The 17,327-nt window shown below is 33.9% G+C and overlaps 1 protein-coding gene across 2 annotated transcripts in view; it reads right to left on the bottom strand.

The window, feature by feature from the left end:
• Window positions 1-17,327, bottom strand: part of LOC140450304 (irregular chiasm C-roughest protein-like) — a 518,835-nt gene that overhangs the window by 357,300 nt on the left and 144,208 nt on the right. For both annotated transcript variants that reach the window (XM_072543856.1, XM_072543858.1), the window contains exon 3: window positions 12,911-12,934. The gene's annotated coding sequence lies outside the window, so the exon portion shown is untranslated. The remainder of the gene's footprint in view (window positions 1-12,910; window positions 12,935-17,327) is intronic.

The following is a 17,327-nucleotide window of genomic DNA, read 5'->3' as shown; positions in this document are numbered from 1 at the left end:
AGTTCGATGTTAAAATAATATTGTAGACTGCAAGTTTAAGTATTTTTATTTTAATTGAGAACAGTTAATTTTATAAAAATTTTATTTAACAATTTGTCTTGAAATAGCTAAGTTTAAATAAATACTTTGCTATGTCGAGTATTTACGTTTAATATGTAGAGAGAGCGAGATTTGCACAAAAGCGAGACACGGTTCTAACTAAGAACCACCGCGATTGATTGTTTAAACTGAGTACGAGAGATTCTTATAAAAGTGCGAGATAATTCTGATTGTACGTAGAGAGCGCGTGATGATTGTCCTAACTACGGACGATAGATTGGGTAATAGAGCGTAGGGATAATTATTATGCGACAGCGAACTTGAAATTGTGTAATTGTACGTAGAGTGCAAGATGTGATTGTCCCTCTAACGATGAAAGAATAATCCTTATCGGCAAATAACCTTTCAAATCGAGGGGAAATTTTTTGATCGTGTTTTTGGCTTTCTAGCGTGTAAATTCAGAAGTCATTAAAAACCTATTGGTGAGAATAGAACGATAAAAAATACAGGTGTGTGATTTAAATTATTTCTTATGCCCAAAAAAGAAAATTTAATCTAGATTTACTGACGCAACCGTAAAAGGGTCGATTCAAATTGTTTGTTTTGTACCGAAAATAGTTTAATATCAAGCCGAGTTGGTGCTAGAGATCATCAACTAGCTTAAATTTGTCCACTGCTGAACGTAGGCTTCCCGTAAAATTTTCCATCTATTTCTATATTGAGCTTCTTGCATAAAATTTGTGGTGATTTGCTTTATATCATTCGTCCATCTAGTCGGTGGTCGTCCTCTGATTCGATATTCTTCTTATCTTGGTCGCCATTTTTAACTGCATCCGTGACTCAAGCTCTTTTTTTATTTCTAGGTTTGGTACTTTATCTCCAAGGTCTAATTATCTCGTTAACTTTACAATCTGCCAAAGGCAGCCCATGTCAAACCTATACTTCTTTGTATTTCAGTTGTATGATTATCAATACTGATATAGATTATATCCTCCTCTATCTTTTCACTATATTTGTTTTACTATTTCTATCCAATTATCTCTCTCCTGTACGTGTTTGCTCCATTCGCTCCATGCCTTCTCTTCTTCTAGCTATATGTCCAAAATATTTCAGTTTATTTTGGTTGATAGTTGTGATGAGTCTAGTTTTTATGTTAAGTTCTGCTAGAATTGAGTTATTTATGCGATGGGCGGTCCGTGGTATGCACAACATTCTACGGTAGACCCACATTTCAAATGTCATCATACGTGATGTCAGTGTTGTTCCAAATTTTTGTGAGTTTGGCTGTTGCCGATCTGCCCATTGTGATACGTCGACGGATCTCATCTTCGCATTCTCCACTGTTAGTAATAACAGAGCCTATGTAATTATATTGCCTGACTACTTCGTAACCTGCCATGTTTTTTATCTTTGCTTGATTGTTTCTGATGATGACGTCATCATCACATCGAACAGTGTCATCAGCATAACGTAGGTTTTTGATTTTTCTTCTTCGTTGCTCCGCCTTGCCATTCAATTGCCAATATATATGTCACTGGGTCCCTTTGCTTCTTCGTCTATAATAGATTTATTCGAAAGGTATGGAAACGACTATGGATAAATGTAACTTTTGGTTTTAAGTGGAAAATAAAATTAAAATCCATTATCTTATGACTTGAGCTCATTATAACAAGAGGACGAAAATGTGAAATAAAAAAAGTTCCACGTAATAATTACCATCCTTTTTTTGACAACTGTTTGTTTAAACTACTGATGACGATTTCAATGATATGAATATACGTAAGGAATTCCTTTACTATAATTTATAAACTAACCAGACTAAAAATACAAACAGTCGTAACGTTTTGAAAGACTGAAATGACACAAAAATATTTCGAACTATAATAATACGGTATTGAATACAGATTCGAGTTCACTCGGAAATTTGTTCATCTTTGATCTACAGCTGTTCTAATGCAGCCGAGAGAATTCGACTGGGGTCGAAGAGTGATGCAAAATATATATAAAGCCGATTCCAATTTAAGGAGTCAGTTTAAGATTTCAATTGGTACGGTTAAATAAATAAATGTTATAAATTAATCGTAATTTAGTGTTAGAAGACTTTAAATACATTAAAATAAACATCACAATATTTTAATCAAATTTAAATAAGAAAAACTTTTGTAATCTACACAGCGCAATACTATGTTACACATGCTTTTAAAATAGCTAATAAATACAACAGCACAAAGCTATAACAGGCATTTACTATTAAGAAAAAATCAACAGATTATAAAAGACGATTATAAAATTCTTTAATGTATATAGTTAAGTCTGTAAGAAAACTTAACTGATATATAAGTGACAAAAGTAGTTAACTTATTCAACTAAATACATTCTGAAAGATAATTTTCAGCGTTTATGGTATGGCTATTTACTTTCAGACAGTGGCGTCCTATTAACAAGGTGGCAAAGCAGTATTAGAATAGCATTGTCTATATAGGTAAAAAATAGAAAAGAAAAGAGTTACAATTGCGTTTTATTATAACCTGTGGAGAGAGGTCGATGCTATTTTCTCCCCGAATTGAGAGATAAAGGTTTCTTGGTCTCTTTCTTTGGGTTGGTCGAATTCAGTCTTGGATCGGGTGATTTCAGCCTTTACTTCGACAGCAGAGCGAGTTTAATATACAAAGTATAATATGTTGAATTAGGTGCTGGTAAGAATTAGGCAGAAAATAGATAATCAAATGGAATGGAAACACGTTAATTGGTATAGAAATGTATTAATTCTATCTTAATGTGTTTTCTGAAATATCAGATACATAATAATAAAAACTGCTCAATATAAATGAACTGATTGCCTAAACGTATTAAAACTACCTAGATATCAGAATAAATAACAGAAAAAAAGACAGTTAAGATTTAATTTCACGTATAGTGCCTCTGTGTATTCGTTTATACGTATTTCATCCTAGCAGGATTCATCAGAGTGATCGGTACAGAAGCTTCCGTACCGGTCGCTATGATGAATCCTGGTAGGATGAAATACGCATAAGCGAATATACAAAGGCACTGTCTTTTTTTTATTTCGGTTTATTCTTTATATGTACAAGAAACCAGTTCATCAAAGATTTTTGCTTAGATGAGAAGATATGTTGTAGAATGAAATTTTTATATCCGCCATGTCTCTCTTTACATCTTTTCATCGTCTGTTATGCCTTGCAATTTATAGAAGGTAGAGATTAAAGCAAAAATCTAAAGTTTGGTTTCGTCAACCAAAAAATCTTCGCATTTCTACTTTGGTGTTTTATTAACAGAAAATAACTCTTTTAGAAATGAATTGTACTTATAAAATTTACAGACTCTACCAAACCTTTTATCATTGAAGCACTTTATATTACTTCACTACTAATACGCGAATGGTTGACCGTTTGGCCGAAAACGAGACGTCCACTTCCTTACGGTGTCTATCCGTTCCGGATGTTGGCCATCAGCATAGCTATCCTAACTTTACTTGCAGCTATTCGGAATACTCCGGTTGTAGACGTATTGAACCACTTCCTTAGGTTTTGAAGCCAGGATATTCTTCTTCTACCTGGTCCTCTCTTTCCAAATATCTTGCCCTGAAGAATGAGTTGCAATAAGCCATATCTGTGTTCATTTCTTATAACATGGCCAAGATATTCTAATTTGCGCTCTTTGATTGTGTTAGTGATCTCGCATTCCTTGCCCATTCTACGTAGGACCTCAATATTAGTCACACGATGCTTCCTTGAAATTCGTAAGATGCGCCTGTAACACCACATCTCGAAGGCCTCGAGCTTTCCTAAAGAAGCTTCCGAGAGCGTCCATCCCTCTACTCCCTATAATAATGTAGAAAATACATAGCATCTGATAATAGAGATTTTGGTACTAAGTGGTAAATCGTGACTTCTGAAAAGAGACTTCATCCTTACGAACGCTGATCTTGCTTTCCCTATGCGTTGTTTTATTTCAGTAGAGTGGTCCCGTTGACTGTTTATGTTAGTACCAAGATATGTGTAGCTGTTTACCCTGTCAATTGGCTGTTGGTTTACTAAAATATGTGTATTTAATAGTTCGCGATGATTACTAACTGCCATATACTTTGTTTTGTTCGTCTTGAGATCCAGCTCATATTCTCGACTTATATTTGGTATTCGCGACATTATTGTTTGTAAACCATCTAGGCCATCTGCAAAAACTACTGCGTCGTCAGCATATTTTATGTTGTTTAGACGCACTCCGTTAACTAAGACGCCTTCCTCTAGTTATCCCAGTGCTTGCTCGAAGATACGCTTCGAGTACATGTTAAACAGCACTGGAGACAGAATGCATTCTTGTCTCACACATTCTCACACAATGACGTTCACACATAAAGTAAAAAAAACAATCTTTAGTCGTTTGAACTGAGGGGCGAGTAATGTAACGGTACATACATTTTCTTGCTAGGGTAATTAAAATTTAACGTATGGAGAAAGTTTGGAAAGTTACACTTTCGAAAGTTAGGCGAAACAAAACGACTTTGGTGAAGAGCTCTTAAGAAAGTCAGCGATTACAAAACCGATTTTGTTGTCGATATACTCCATGGGGGTCGAGCTGAATAAAGGGGGGGGGAGAAGATTGTCTAATACATGAGGTGTTAAAACGTTTTTCAATAATCTGAAAGACCTGTTTCGGGCTCTGTTTTTCAGCCCCTGTTTAGTTACCCATTAAAAGGTTACTTAACAATTAAAAAAGAAATGGATAACGGTACAGTAATGTTATGTAAGTATACTTATAATACACTTATTCCATATAAATTTTGCTCATTGCAGATTTTAGTGGTCTTTTATCGAGGATCTGAAGTTCTAGTCAGAAACCGGTCGCTAAAGTTATAATAAAACCCATTGTAAGTGTCTTCTTTTCTTTTTTTACTTATTGGAAATGGACTCACATTTGCAAACAATTTATCATTGTCTACAGGTTTGATCACTTCTCTTTGTCAACCATTTTTCATCCACTCCTGAATGTAGGTCTCTCCTAATTGCTTCCATCTTTCTCTATCTTGCGCCAATCTAATCCACTGTTTGCCTGCCACTGCTCTTATGTCACCTACCCATCTTTTTTGAGGTCTTCCCATGCTTCTTGTTGTCGTCCTTGGTCTAAATTCTACAATTCTCCAAGTCCTCCTGTTGTCATTATATCGGGCTACGTGACCTGCCCAGCGCCATTTCATTTTTGTAATTTCTTCCACAATATCCCTAATCTTCGTTCTACGTCTTATCTCGGTGTTTCTAATCTTGTCTCTCAGTGATATTCCAAGCATGATTCGTTCTATTGCTATTTGCGTTGTTTCTAATTTTTTAGCAGATTTTTTGGCAAGGGCTACTGTCTCCAAGCCGTAGGTACAAACTGGTAGTATGCATGTGTTATACACCTTTTTCTTTAAGTTTACAGGAATGAAGGTGTTTTTCAAGATATATGCTAGTTTGCCGAAAGCGCCCCATGCCAGTTGTGTTCTTCTTTTAATTTCATCATCTTGATTTGGTTTTCCTAGTTTGATGACATGACCTAGATATATACATAATGTTCAACATTTTCTATGGTATGATTTTGTATTTTTATATTTGTCTGGTCTCGGCTCAGCATTTTTGTTTTACTGTAGTTCATTTTTATGCCTACCCCTCCTGAAACTGCATTTAATTGTTGTAACATATCATTTAGTTCTTGGATATTATCGGCTATTAAAACTATGTCATCTGCGAATCTCAAGTGGTTTAAGTATGATCCGTCGACGTTGATACCGTTGTTGTTCCATTCTAGTTTCTTAAAAATGTCTTCGAGAGCAAGGGTAAATAGTTTGGGAGAGTTAATGTCTCCTTGTCTTACTCCCCGTTGTAGTATTATGGGATTAGTTTTTGTGCTTTCGTCCAGCTTTATCTGCATGGTGACATTTTCATATATGTTTTTAATTATGTTAGTGTATCTTCAATCTATACGTGCATTTTCTAGAGATTCAAGCACTGCCCATAATTCGATGGAATCGAATGCTTCATGGAAATCGACGAACGCCATATGAATTGGAACATTACCTATACTTGGTGCATTTTTCTATCAGTGTTCTTAGTTCTTAGTGATAGAAATTGAGCTTATGTGTTAGGCGGTTGGTTATATTCTCGATGTTTGCTTTGTCTCCATTCTTGAATAGTAGAATGACTTCGGAGTTGTACCATTCTTGAGGAATCTTTCCTTTATCAATTACTTTATTAAATAAAATATTTAATACCTGTTCCATTTTTCTGCCACCAATTTTCAACATTTCAACTGTAATTGTATCCTTGATCACTTCATTGCAATCAAATAATTAATTTTTCTATTTTATAACATATCTAAATATCTCTAAAAGTAAAGCAACGTACTAGACAAGGTGTTACATGTGCTCCACTACCGAAGGGGATCTTCTTGCCTCTTAAATACTTTACAACGAACGCCTCTTGCCTCTTGAATGGATTGGATATGCCTCTGACAAGAGGTATTCGATGACCACCTTAGGCTAATTTAAAATTTAGCCAACAACACCGATATGTATTTTCTATTTATTTCCTATCTTTCTATGCTTTTTTTGTAACGTGTATATGTATACTTTAACCTTTATATGTATACTTTTATAGTTTAGTCGAAACCCTACCAAAAAACTACTAATAAGCGGCCACAATTATTTTGACCATTTCTGATCTTGGCGTATTATGAGTCTGCTAAGTTTTAGTAGTAATTTCGAATCAAACTTAAAATTTATTTTTATATAACCTAGTAACGTTCCGTCTCTGTGTTTGTCACCAACTACCTCAGAACGTTTTGCTCTTTTCTGCAATTCCATGCTCTCGTGCAATTAAAGTAATCGTTTATAAATTATCCACAACGGTTACTCACTGTGAATGTTAGTAAATTCAGGGATTTCAGTAATAACCAGCGACTTGAAAATGCGGCATATTCGCAGCGTATTATTTTAATTACTGATGGGAAAAATGCTGTTAGTTTGGAGACAGCTGCTATGACATGGAGTTTAGGCCTTTTTCACTGCGCAAATCTGGGAAAATTTTTATTAATTCTGGATTACAACAATTATAAAACAATACAAATGTTGCATAACCATTATCAGATCGTAGGAGGACAAGATATATAAAATTTACGTGTGTTTAGGATCATGTTAAGGTAGAATTAAGAATAATTTTTCCAAGGTATATTCTGAATAGAATAATCCCAACCAAAGAAGATAGTTTATTTAAAAATTCTATCTTAAAATGGCTTACGGATAAAGGTCGGAACGACATAATACAGAATTTACTTTTAAATCTGTAGTGTATTCCCAAGCAGTACTTAAACAACTCAAAGCACGAAGGAAACAATTTAAGAAACTTAATATAAGAATGTTAAATATAATGCATAGTATGAATGCTGCAGGGTAAAGGACTCAATTTTTTATAATAAGTACATTTTTTCAATGTTTAATAATCACTATGTATTTATTTTTATCACATGCATCTGCCGCATGTGCCTTTTTTTGTATTAACCACATATATTTGAGATCAATTATATTTGATCACTTATTTGTAATTTGTACATTATAATTGCCTCTAATTATCTAGCTACAGTGTTATTACAAACGCTAAACCTACCTGTGCACATAATTTTATGTTAATTGACTTCCATGATGGTATTTTTAACATTAAAATCTTTACTTCTCTTTTTGCAATTCCAGGGATTAATAACTAAGCAATTTCAAAGTAGAGGTGGCGGAATAACATAGTATATAACTGTTAGTTTCAGACTATACCATTTACTATTAAATGGCAGTTAATTGATGGAAATTGATGTTCAGAAGAAAAAACATTATTTTTAGTTTCCAGAGAATAGCTTGACATGTTTTTACCTTTTGTTTTTTTTATGCTTTTAAACTAACTTATTTTATATTGATGTTACGGTCTAGTTAAGCCTCAGCCTTCTCTCTCTGGAGTGGCACTCCAAGCCAAATCGAGGCTTGGCTTCGTCCAAACTATTCCTTCAACGTTGCCGTCCCCGAGCCGATCTTCTTTAAGTTCTCACGTCTAGCAAATTTTGCATGTCCACTGCCGCTTCATCCTCCCACCTTTTTAGCAGCCTTCCTTTTGGTTTGAGCCCTGCATTTTACTATGTTGGCCTCTTTTCGGTAATCTTTCGGCCTCCATTCTCACTGAATGACCAACACAACGAAGTCTCTGAAGTTTAACGAATTCTGATATCGGTGTTTCTTTGAAAAGTTGGTATAGTTCATGGTTGTGCCTGGATCTGCATACACAATGTTCGTTAATATATCCAAATATCTTCCTTTTCTTTAAAAGACCATCACCTATGTCTCGCATCATATACTATTGGTCTGATAATAGTTTGGCAGACCCTCCTGATTTTCGATCTCCAGTGTGTTTTGGAGCGTTTTGTTTTTCCTAGCTCTTGCCTATATTAGCTTATTTGTCTTTTAAATATTTATTTCTAGTATCGTCTCTTTGTCCCTGTTTTTAATTGTGAATATATTTTTGTCGTCTCGTCCGTTCTGCAAGAAATATTGCCGATGCCATTGGCACAGGCGGCAATTTATATTAATTTATTTGTTAGATTAGTTCTTCCTATATTCAACTGTCTTATCACATATTTGAGAGACAGGTTGAATACCCTCGGTGCCACATTCTTGTTGTAATCCTTTTACTATTGCAAAGTTCTCAGTGAGTTCATTTTGTATTCTGATAGATGCTGTTGACGAGTCCATTGTTGCTTTTACTAGTCAGGTGCATTTTGGGGATGTTAGGTCTACGCAATATTTGATATAAATTGTGTTTATTAATTGAGTCGAGGGCCTGTTTGAATTATATGAATATGTTGTGCACGTCACGCTCGTATCTCCACGATTTATGTAGAATTTGTTTCACTGTGAATAGCTGATCAATACATTAATTTCTTATATGGAGAACAACACATATTACAAGATTTAGATATAATCCTAGCAAACGCTTAGAAAACGAACTCGACTACGTTAATATTTATCCTTGAGGTGCAGGGGAAATCAAAGGCAAAAGAGACCGGACTAGAAATAAATATACAAAAGACAAAAAAGTTAACACAGGCAAGAGCTAGGGGAAACAGAGGCACAGTTGAATTAGAGGACGATATTGAAACGATAGAAAGTTTCACATATTTAGGAGTTGCATTAAACACGGATGGAACAGAAGAACCAGAAATCCAAAGAAGAATAGTAAAGGGAAACAAAGCTTAGATCATGTGTTTCGCTCCAAAAACACACACTGAAGATCGAAAATCAGGGTCTACAAAACTATTATCAGACCAATAGTATGTTATGCATGCGAGACATGGGTGATGACAGAAGAGACAAAAAGCAAACTGGAAGTCTTCGAAAGAAAAGTCCTAAGAAAGATATTTGGACCTATTAACGAAAACGGAATATGGAGATCCAGGTATAACCATGAACTCTACCAACTGTTCAAAGAGACACCGATCTCAGAATTCGTTAAACTTCAGAGACTTCGCTGGGCTGGTCATGTAGTAAGAATGGAGACAGAAAGATTGCCGAAAAGAGAAAAGAGAATAGACAAGGTTGGAGGCATAGTTTGGAGGAGGCCAAGGCCCGATTTGGGCTGTAGCGCCATTGGAGAGAAAGAGAGAGAGAGAGCAGGGGAAACTTAGAATTTACCGAGATCTTTGAGAGATATATATTATGCTTAACGGATTCAGTCTTTAGAAGAAAACTTTAGCTGATCATACTGAAGTCTAAAACCTGTATGCTGGAACCAATTCTAGATTATAACAAGAAAAATAAATGCCAGAGTTACTAAGAGCTCTCCTATAGATGCAGATCCCAATATTTTCAGTGGAAAATCACAACTCAGCTCCCGCCATTAAGAATCTTCATGTAGCACTATTGTAGTGGACAGTGAAGTGATCTGGGAACTCAGGGGATTCATGTACTGAAAGTCCTGCTAAAGACTCTAGAGAGGACGTCGAAAGTTGAGACTGACTTTCTCAGAAAACTGAGAAAGATTAATCTTAGTTTTTATAAAAGTTTTATAACAATACCACGAAAAAACATTAGCAATAAATACAAAACTAGCTAGACGCTACAAAATAATTATTTTGTTGTTGTGTATGTCCGTACAAATTAAACTAAGATGTTATAAGAGGAATTAATATTTTTGAAATTCTTAAAGATACTACAAATATAAAGATGAACAAATATTGTACATATAGAAAAACGGCTAACAACAAGAAATGTTAACAAAACTAACCACAAGGTTAAACAGTTTCTGTGTATGACCACTGATCAAAAACCCATTGGACTCAAAAATGTCATTTAATGTTTTTTTTTGTATCCACTTTAACTCACTAAGAAATCAATGGAAAATGTAACCATTACAAATAGTTTTATTTTAACCGTGCCCACCTCTACGTTTGATTAATCCTATGTTTAAGTTTTAATGCTGTGTACCTAAATGTAACGATGTTTAGTTGCTTTAAAATTGATAGATATGTCGCCATTAATGAGCACCGCAGGTGGAAGAAGGCAGTTTCTTTATTAGAGTGTAACTTATCATGGTAGTTATTAATACTGTTAGTTATTATCCATCTGTCAGTTATATTAGATAATATTTATTATAAACTATGGCAAGTATGGTCAGAATATGACAAGAATTTTATAAATTTTTGTTAGTATTTGAAAATTGGACATTTCAAAAATCCAAAATAAACGCCAAAGTGATGATAACAGAAAAAAGCAGATAGGCATAATAAGAAATGAAGATATCAGAAAATATATCTTGGAAGACGAAAACCTAGATAAGTCCACGAAGAAATTTAAGAAAAGGGAACGGTAGAGAACTTCGGCGTCGGCCTGACGCTTGCAAAGGTATAAAAAGATGAGAAAAGACGAGAAAATTTAAGAGTATAACATACTCAGTGAACACGTATTTCTATTATATTCATTCATAATAATCACTTGATTTTGATAAAAACCTTGTGAAATTCTGGCATTTTACAACGAATTTATGAAAAATCTTGCAAAAACAAACAAAATAAAAGCTAATATTGGTTTTGAATAAAGAATAAAATAATGCACTAAAAGACACCACTAAAACTGTGCGAATAGTTAGACCGTATACTTACTAACGATATCTAAGAATATGTAGCTACACTACAATCTTTCAAAAATAGTCTATATGAATCGCTGAGTAAGAAGACTGCAAGATCTTCTTGTGAAAGGTGAGTATCCTAGAAATTTAAGAGGCCAACAGATAAATCAGAAGACCCTTCAACAAGATTATAAGGATCTTGTAAAAGAACACATTCCCACTGAAAACAAGTCACTATTCGTCTAACGAAATAAAATACTTAGATGCTAAGCTAAACATTAAAAATATTCAATTTGTTCCAAGAGAAATATAACGAGTTAAACGTGAAGTATAGTTTTTACTACAAACTTTTCAAAGAACATTTTAATTATAGATTCGGAAAGCCCCAAATTGACACTTGTGAATGTGAGGCGTAGCAAAAAGTTTTATTCATCCCTTCAACAGACGAAAACATACTGCGCCGTACATGAAAATGCGGTTCTTTTATGTTTTGATTATATGGCAAACATATCGCTTTCTACGATTCCAGTACAGGAAATATATTATCTTAGACAACTGTCCGTTTGGCCAGCTGTCCGTCTATCCGTTTGGCCTCCACAATAGTAATAATGACACTGCAACATTTTATTTATACTACCAGGCAATTGCTGGAAATGAAATTAATGAAGTTTGCTCTTTCTTAAAGAAGTATATTGACGAGAATGTTCCAGATAATATAGACGAGTTTTACTTATAGAGTGACAACTGTACAGGACAAAATAAAAATCACACGATGATTAGGTTTTTAATGCAAATTACAGATAGTAAAAGATTCAAAACGGTTATCTATAGACTTTCAATAAGGGGTCACTCCTATTTGCCATGTGACAGGGTCTTCGGGCCTTATAAAACGAAACCTAAGGAAACTGACTTACTAAGGATAGATAGATAAGGATAGAACAAAACAGGGCAGGGAAGTTTACTGTGGATTCAGTGGAAAATGCAGACGTTTTGGACTTTCAAAGTTGGTGTCCCAAATTTTACAAGAAAAATACTGTTTTAGAAGAAAGTAAAATTGACAAAAACAAAAAAAGGAAATGAATACTATCTCTTCCTACCACGAATTTACTTGCGAAAGATTTAAAAAAAGTAGTGGTTGTTGTATCTGATTTTATAGGAGGATTTCTTAAGAAAACCTTTAAATTATTATCTAACCGACTGTGTATTGCTGAGCCATCTCCCCTTTCTCATTAGCAAGAAAAACTCATGAAGCAAAGGTATCAATTCATCAAGAGAAAATTAATAATCTGAAGAAACTTTTGCGGTGCGTCCCACAAGAATGCGAGTGGTTTTACAATGAGCCTGCCCAATGGCCTACAGTTGCAAGCAAAAAATTAGCAAAAATGTACAAAATCGCGATTAATTTTAGCTAATTTTATTGTCTTAGAACTGTTTTAATAAAGTAATATTAACTATAAATCAAAACTTTCCCCGTAAAACAAAACTTTTGTTTATGAAAGGCCTTTTGTCAACTATTTTTAATAATAAAAAAAAGATACAATAATAAAACTAAAAGGTGTAACTAACATGATTGTAACTACACTTTGTGACAAAAGGCCTTTCATAAATAAACGATTCATATGTAGAATACACAATAATTTACATTTTAGTGCCATATTTGTGCAAATAAATTCTGTACAATATATACCCGTACTTTAAAAAATAATAAAACGTATTCTTACCTTCTATGACTTTGTATCTTAAACCTGAAAAAAAGGAACAGATGATATTAGATTATAAAGAAATATACATAAGGAAATGATACATTGTTTGTCATATTTATAGGCCGTGTTCTGGAATTATTTCTTTCTGACGTTTAATCTGAAACTTCAGTATATATTTTCGTAGTTTTGTTCCTGACAAAACGCCAGGAAGAAATAATTCTACACCACGGTATAAAACAGATGAATCATTAAAAAATACTGGCTGTGAAAGCCTACAAGAAATCAGATAAAAAAACAGCTTGACAATTGATTTATATCAAGTAAACAGGTCAACTCACGATATCAGTAATTTTTTTTAAGGAAAACTATAAAAAGAAGATATGGACAATAGTATAAGGTCGTTCTCTCAACAAACATTGAAAGATTTTGAAACCCGTCATAATTAAATGTAGCAAGTACAGCATATAAGCTCCATGTACAAAAAAGAAGACAGGAAAGCATTCGAATACCTAAAAAAATTTAATAGAAGCAAAATACCAATAAATAATAATAATATTAATAAGATCCTTTCGGATTGTTATAGCGCCAATTAGATATTTAACCCTGTTTCAGGCAACTAGTGTCCATGCACACCAGCCAGGGAGACTGATGGCTTTACGGGCCTTCCGAGCACGGTGAACGGCTCGTATCATTTTTAAAAATAAAAATGTCGTTGGTAATGAGAATTGAGCTCGTACGCTCTAGCTTAGAAGGCCAGTATGTAGACCACTCAGCTACGACCGCCACACCAAAAGATAGATGATGCGGAAATCCAGAGGACGATTTATTGAAGATTACTGTGAAAATGAAAGAATAGAAACCCAAGTTACGAATAAGTAGTAGCAAAGTGGTTTGCGCGAAGAAAGATTTTGTACTGACAACCTGTTTTCCATAAAACAGCGTTTACAAAAAAGAAAGAAACTTAGAAACACATATGATATTCGTAGATCTAAAGAAAGCTTGTCATGGCATACCCTTCACTAAATTGTGGCGTGGCATGCGCAATGAAGGAAAATGGAGTAAGTGATGGTATCGTCCAATGACTTTCACCAAATTTGGATTCGCATTTCACCTAATTCGCCATCGAAGAGTAGTCTTCTGACTTCTTGTTATGAAACTATGAAATAAAAAGACGAGTGGCTCTGATGTGAGCATAGATAGAGTGAATGTTTCTCCATGGTGCAGAAAATGCAAAATGTATATAACCTGGGTAAATTTGAAACACGTGACGCATCATTAGATTATTAGTTAAATAAAAATTGAACCACGAGAAATCTTTACACTTATTGTCTCCAAAATCAGATCCAATTCACATGTGTTTACACGAGCTGTTTATAATGGGTCTAATTTAAATCAACAAATAGCATATACAGCAGAAAGTTTCAGAGTAAAAGTCTGCAAATAAGTCTAGAACGGCACAATGAATCACAGGACCTGGAACGCTAGACAGACCGCTAAATTAGGCAAAGATCAATAGCTCAAAATAATATTCACTCAATGAAGTGTAGAATCACTATTTTTGATTTCAGTATTTTTGTTTTCTTTTGTATAACTTCTGTATTATTGTCTGGTCGTTGATTAAGGACAGTGTTTCGCAATATAGTTTTCACACCACTGCGATACCTTCTAGTACCTGCGATACCTAGTATTTTCACCATTAAATGATCTGTGTCTGTGGTTTGAATTCTCTTGGTAGATATTTGAGTATTGAGAAAAGTTCTCTAGATTCTAGGTCAGCATTTTTTTCTAGTTGTGCACAAATAATTTTAATATATACTGCACAAGTATTTTATAGTTGTATTTATGACAACTATCTCTATTTATTTTTGTATTCAATTCGATGCAACTCTTCGAAATTTCGTCTTTTTTCTACAAGGTTGACAGTGTCTTCAGTCACTCAATGATTTTTTCTATCTATTTTTTCTCTGGGAATGTTTTGTTGATGACTTCAGTGATCCACTTAAGTTCCCAAGTTTCGTCAGGTTTTCCGATAGTTACTGGTAGGTCAGCATTATGCTAATACTTATTTAAAAGTTTTTAGCTTTTTAAAATTTTTTGGAAACAATTTTTGTTTTTATTTTGTAATTGCGTTCATACATAATGCATTACAAAATCATTTGCTAAATATATCAAACAGTTTTATTCATAATTATTATTTCATTTAATACTTTCCTCCATCTACTTTGATATGATAATTATCAGAACAGAGAAATAACACTTTAAATAATTTCGGAAGCGTTCTTTTCTACTCTATTACGACTAAAAAAATATATTCATGGAAAACCATTTAAATTCAAAACCTACTGCTGATGTTTCCCATAAAAGTCCTTTTGTATACCTGAAGCCTTTTGAGACCTTAAAGTGTAGACTCGCCGCTTGGCTTTAAATTAAGATATTTCATTTTCCATTTTCTTTTTATTCTTCCGCTTTCCGATTGCTTGCATTTTCCTTTGTGGAAAACGACTTTTCCAACTTGCATTTACTTTTTTTTGCCGGAGTTTAATGCCAGAGAAGGATTTATCCTACGCGTGTTTCATCCTTAAATAAAGGAAAAAGTGGTTATGTTTTTGCAGAAAATCGTCGGGAATATCATATGCTGGAACGCAATTATGTTGAGAAGGAGGAAAGAATTTTAAAAACGAGAAAACGAACAAAAGTTGGAATGGGCAATTCCAACTGATTTTTTATATTAAGAACATAGTAAAAATGATGCTTTAATAAGGAATTATTAACCAAAGAAACAAGACTCAAAACAATGTTTTCAGACATAAATAAACAAAAGAACAAGTGCATAAAAACTTGAAAAATAATAAAACTATGTTTAAAAACACAAAATTTAATGATCAATAAAATATCTTGTGGAAAAAGAAGAGAATATACATAAAGTTATGGAAAAGAGTAGGCAGTAACACATATAAGTAAGAAGAAAAATACGAAAAGCAACATAGTTTAACGTAACGGTTTTTTAACTATGTTTTCTCAAACGTTTAATAATAATCCTTGTATCGGCATCAGTTAGTTTACCGTATACCGTTGACCCGAAGATACATAACAAATTATAGTGTCACAAACCGGTCGTTGGTGCTAGGATGGATCGACTGTGAGTAGGGTAAAACACTCAGTAGTCAGCCTTTTGGTGAGAATCTTAATTTGTTTCAATTGCATATAAAAAAATAAAGGCGTTAAATAAAAACAAATATTTTTATCAGAAAATTTGTTTATTAAATTATCGAAAGAGATTAACTAAATGTTTTTATGTTATAATAACAAAAAAAAACAACACATAACAAAATATGGCACTTTTCACCTGTAGTCAGCCTCATTTCTCCGCAAGTCAGCCATGTCTACCCTGTAGTCAGCCACTAACTTATTCTTGCATGTTGGACATAGAAACTCTTTATTATATACATTCTCATAAACGTTACCAGCAACTTCAGTACATTTTAGATGATACCACGCAGGACAATTGTCACACCTTCTTCTTTTTTCTTTTGTCTTTCTTTCTCCTTCTTTTCCTTAGCTTCCAGTCTTTTAATTTTTTTAATCAATATATCGTTCTTTTTCTGCTCCTTAATTTCTTCCTTCTGCTTCTCAAACTATCTCCACTCATCGGAGGAAATGACTCCTATTCTATTAATGGAAATCTTCTTTTTTATGGCCTTAGATGTACTAGGTAAAGCTAAAGCATTTGGTGGAAGTGCGTAAAGGATAATACCGTTTTCGTAACAATATTCACTGAGCCGCATTGTTAAGTGGCTTTTATGTCCATCAACAAAAACGATAACTGGCTTTTTGATGTTTTCTTCTTCCACCCATGTATTCAAACCTTTAACAATATAATCAGAAAATATATCTGATTTCATCCACCCGGTTTCTGATTTTCCTAACAGCCATCCAGCAGGCATACTGTTTATAACATCTTTTGGTGGTCTTACATATGGAAACACTACACAAGGAGGCAAAATCTTCCCAGAAGCTGATATAAATACAAGAACTGTAACAGCCTCTTTTTCTTGGCCTTTTACGATTTTGTAGACATTCTTGTATCCTCTAGGTGCAATAACTTTTCCTGATTTGGGACATATTTAGAAACTGGTGTCATCACCGTTAAAAATACGATCTGGGACCAGTCAAAATATCAGTCGTGTATATTCTAAGTGCTTCAGTAATTCAGTAAACCACTTCCGGATACTTTCTTTGGTTACTGCTACTCGGCCCTTAGCTATATTTTCGGGTGTACTTTCACTTAACTCAGGATTTCGTCTAAGAAATGACTGGTACCATTTTTTTCCCAGCCTATTATTTGCAAATGACAATCTATAATAAAAGATTTTTATGTTAAAAACCCCTACCATAAATTTAATCCTAATTAAAAGGCATTAAGATTCAGTTTTAT

This window comes from Diabrotica undecimpunctata, chromosome 9 (genome assembly GCF_040954645.1).
Source record: "Diabrotica undecimpunctata isolate CICGRU chromosome 9, icDiaUnde3, whole genome shotgun sequence".
NCBI lineage: Eukaryota > Metazoa > Arthropoda > Insecta > Coleoptera > Chrysomelidae > Diabrotica > Diabrotica undecimpunctata.
This window is presented reverse-complemented; position numbering and strand designations above follow the sequence as displayed.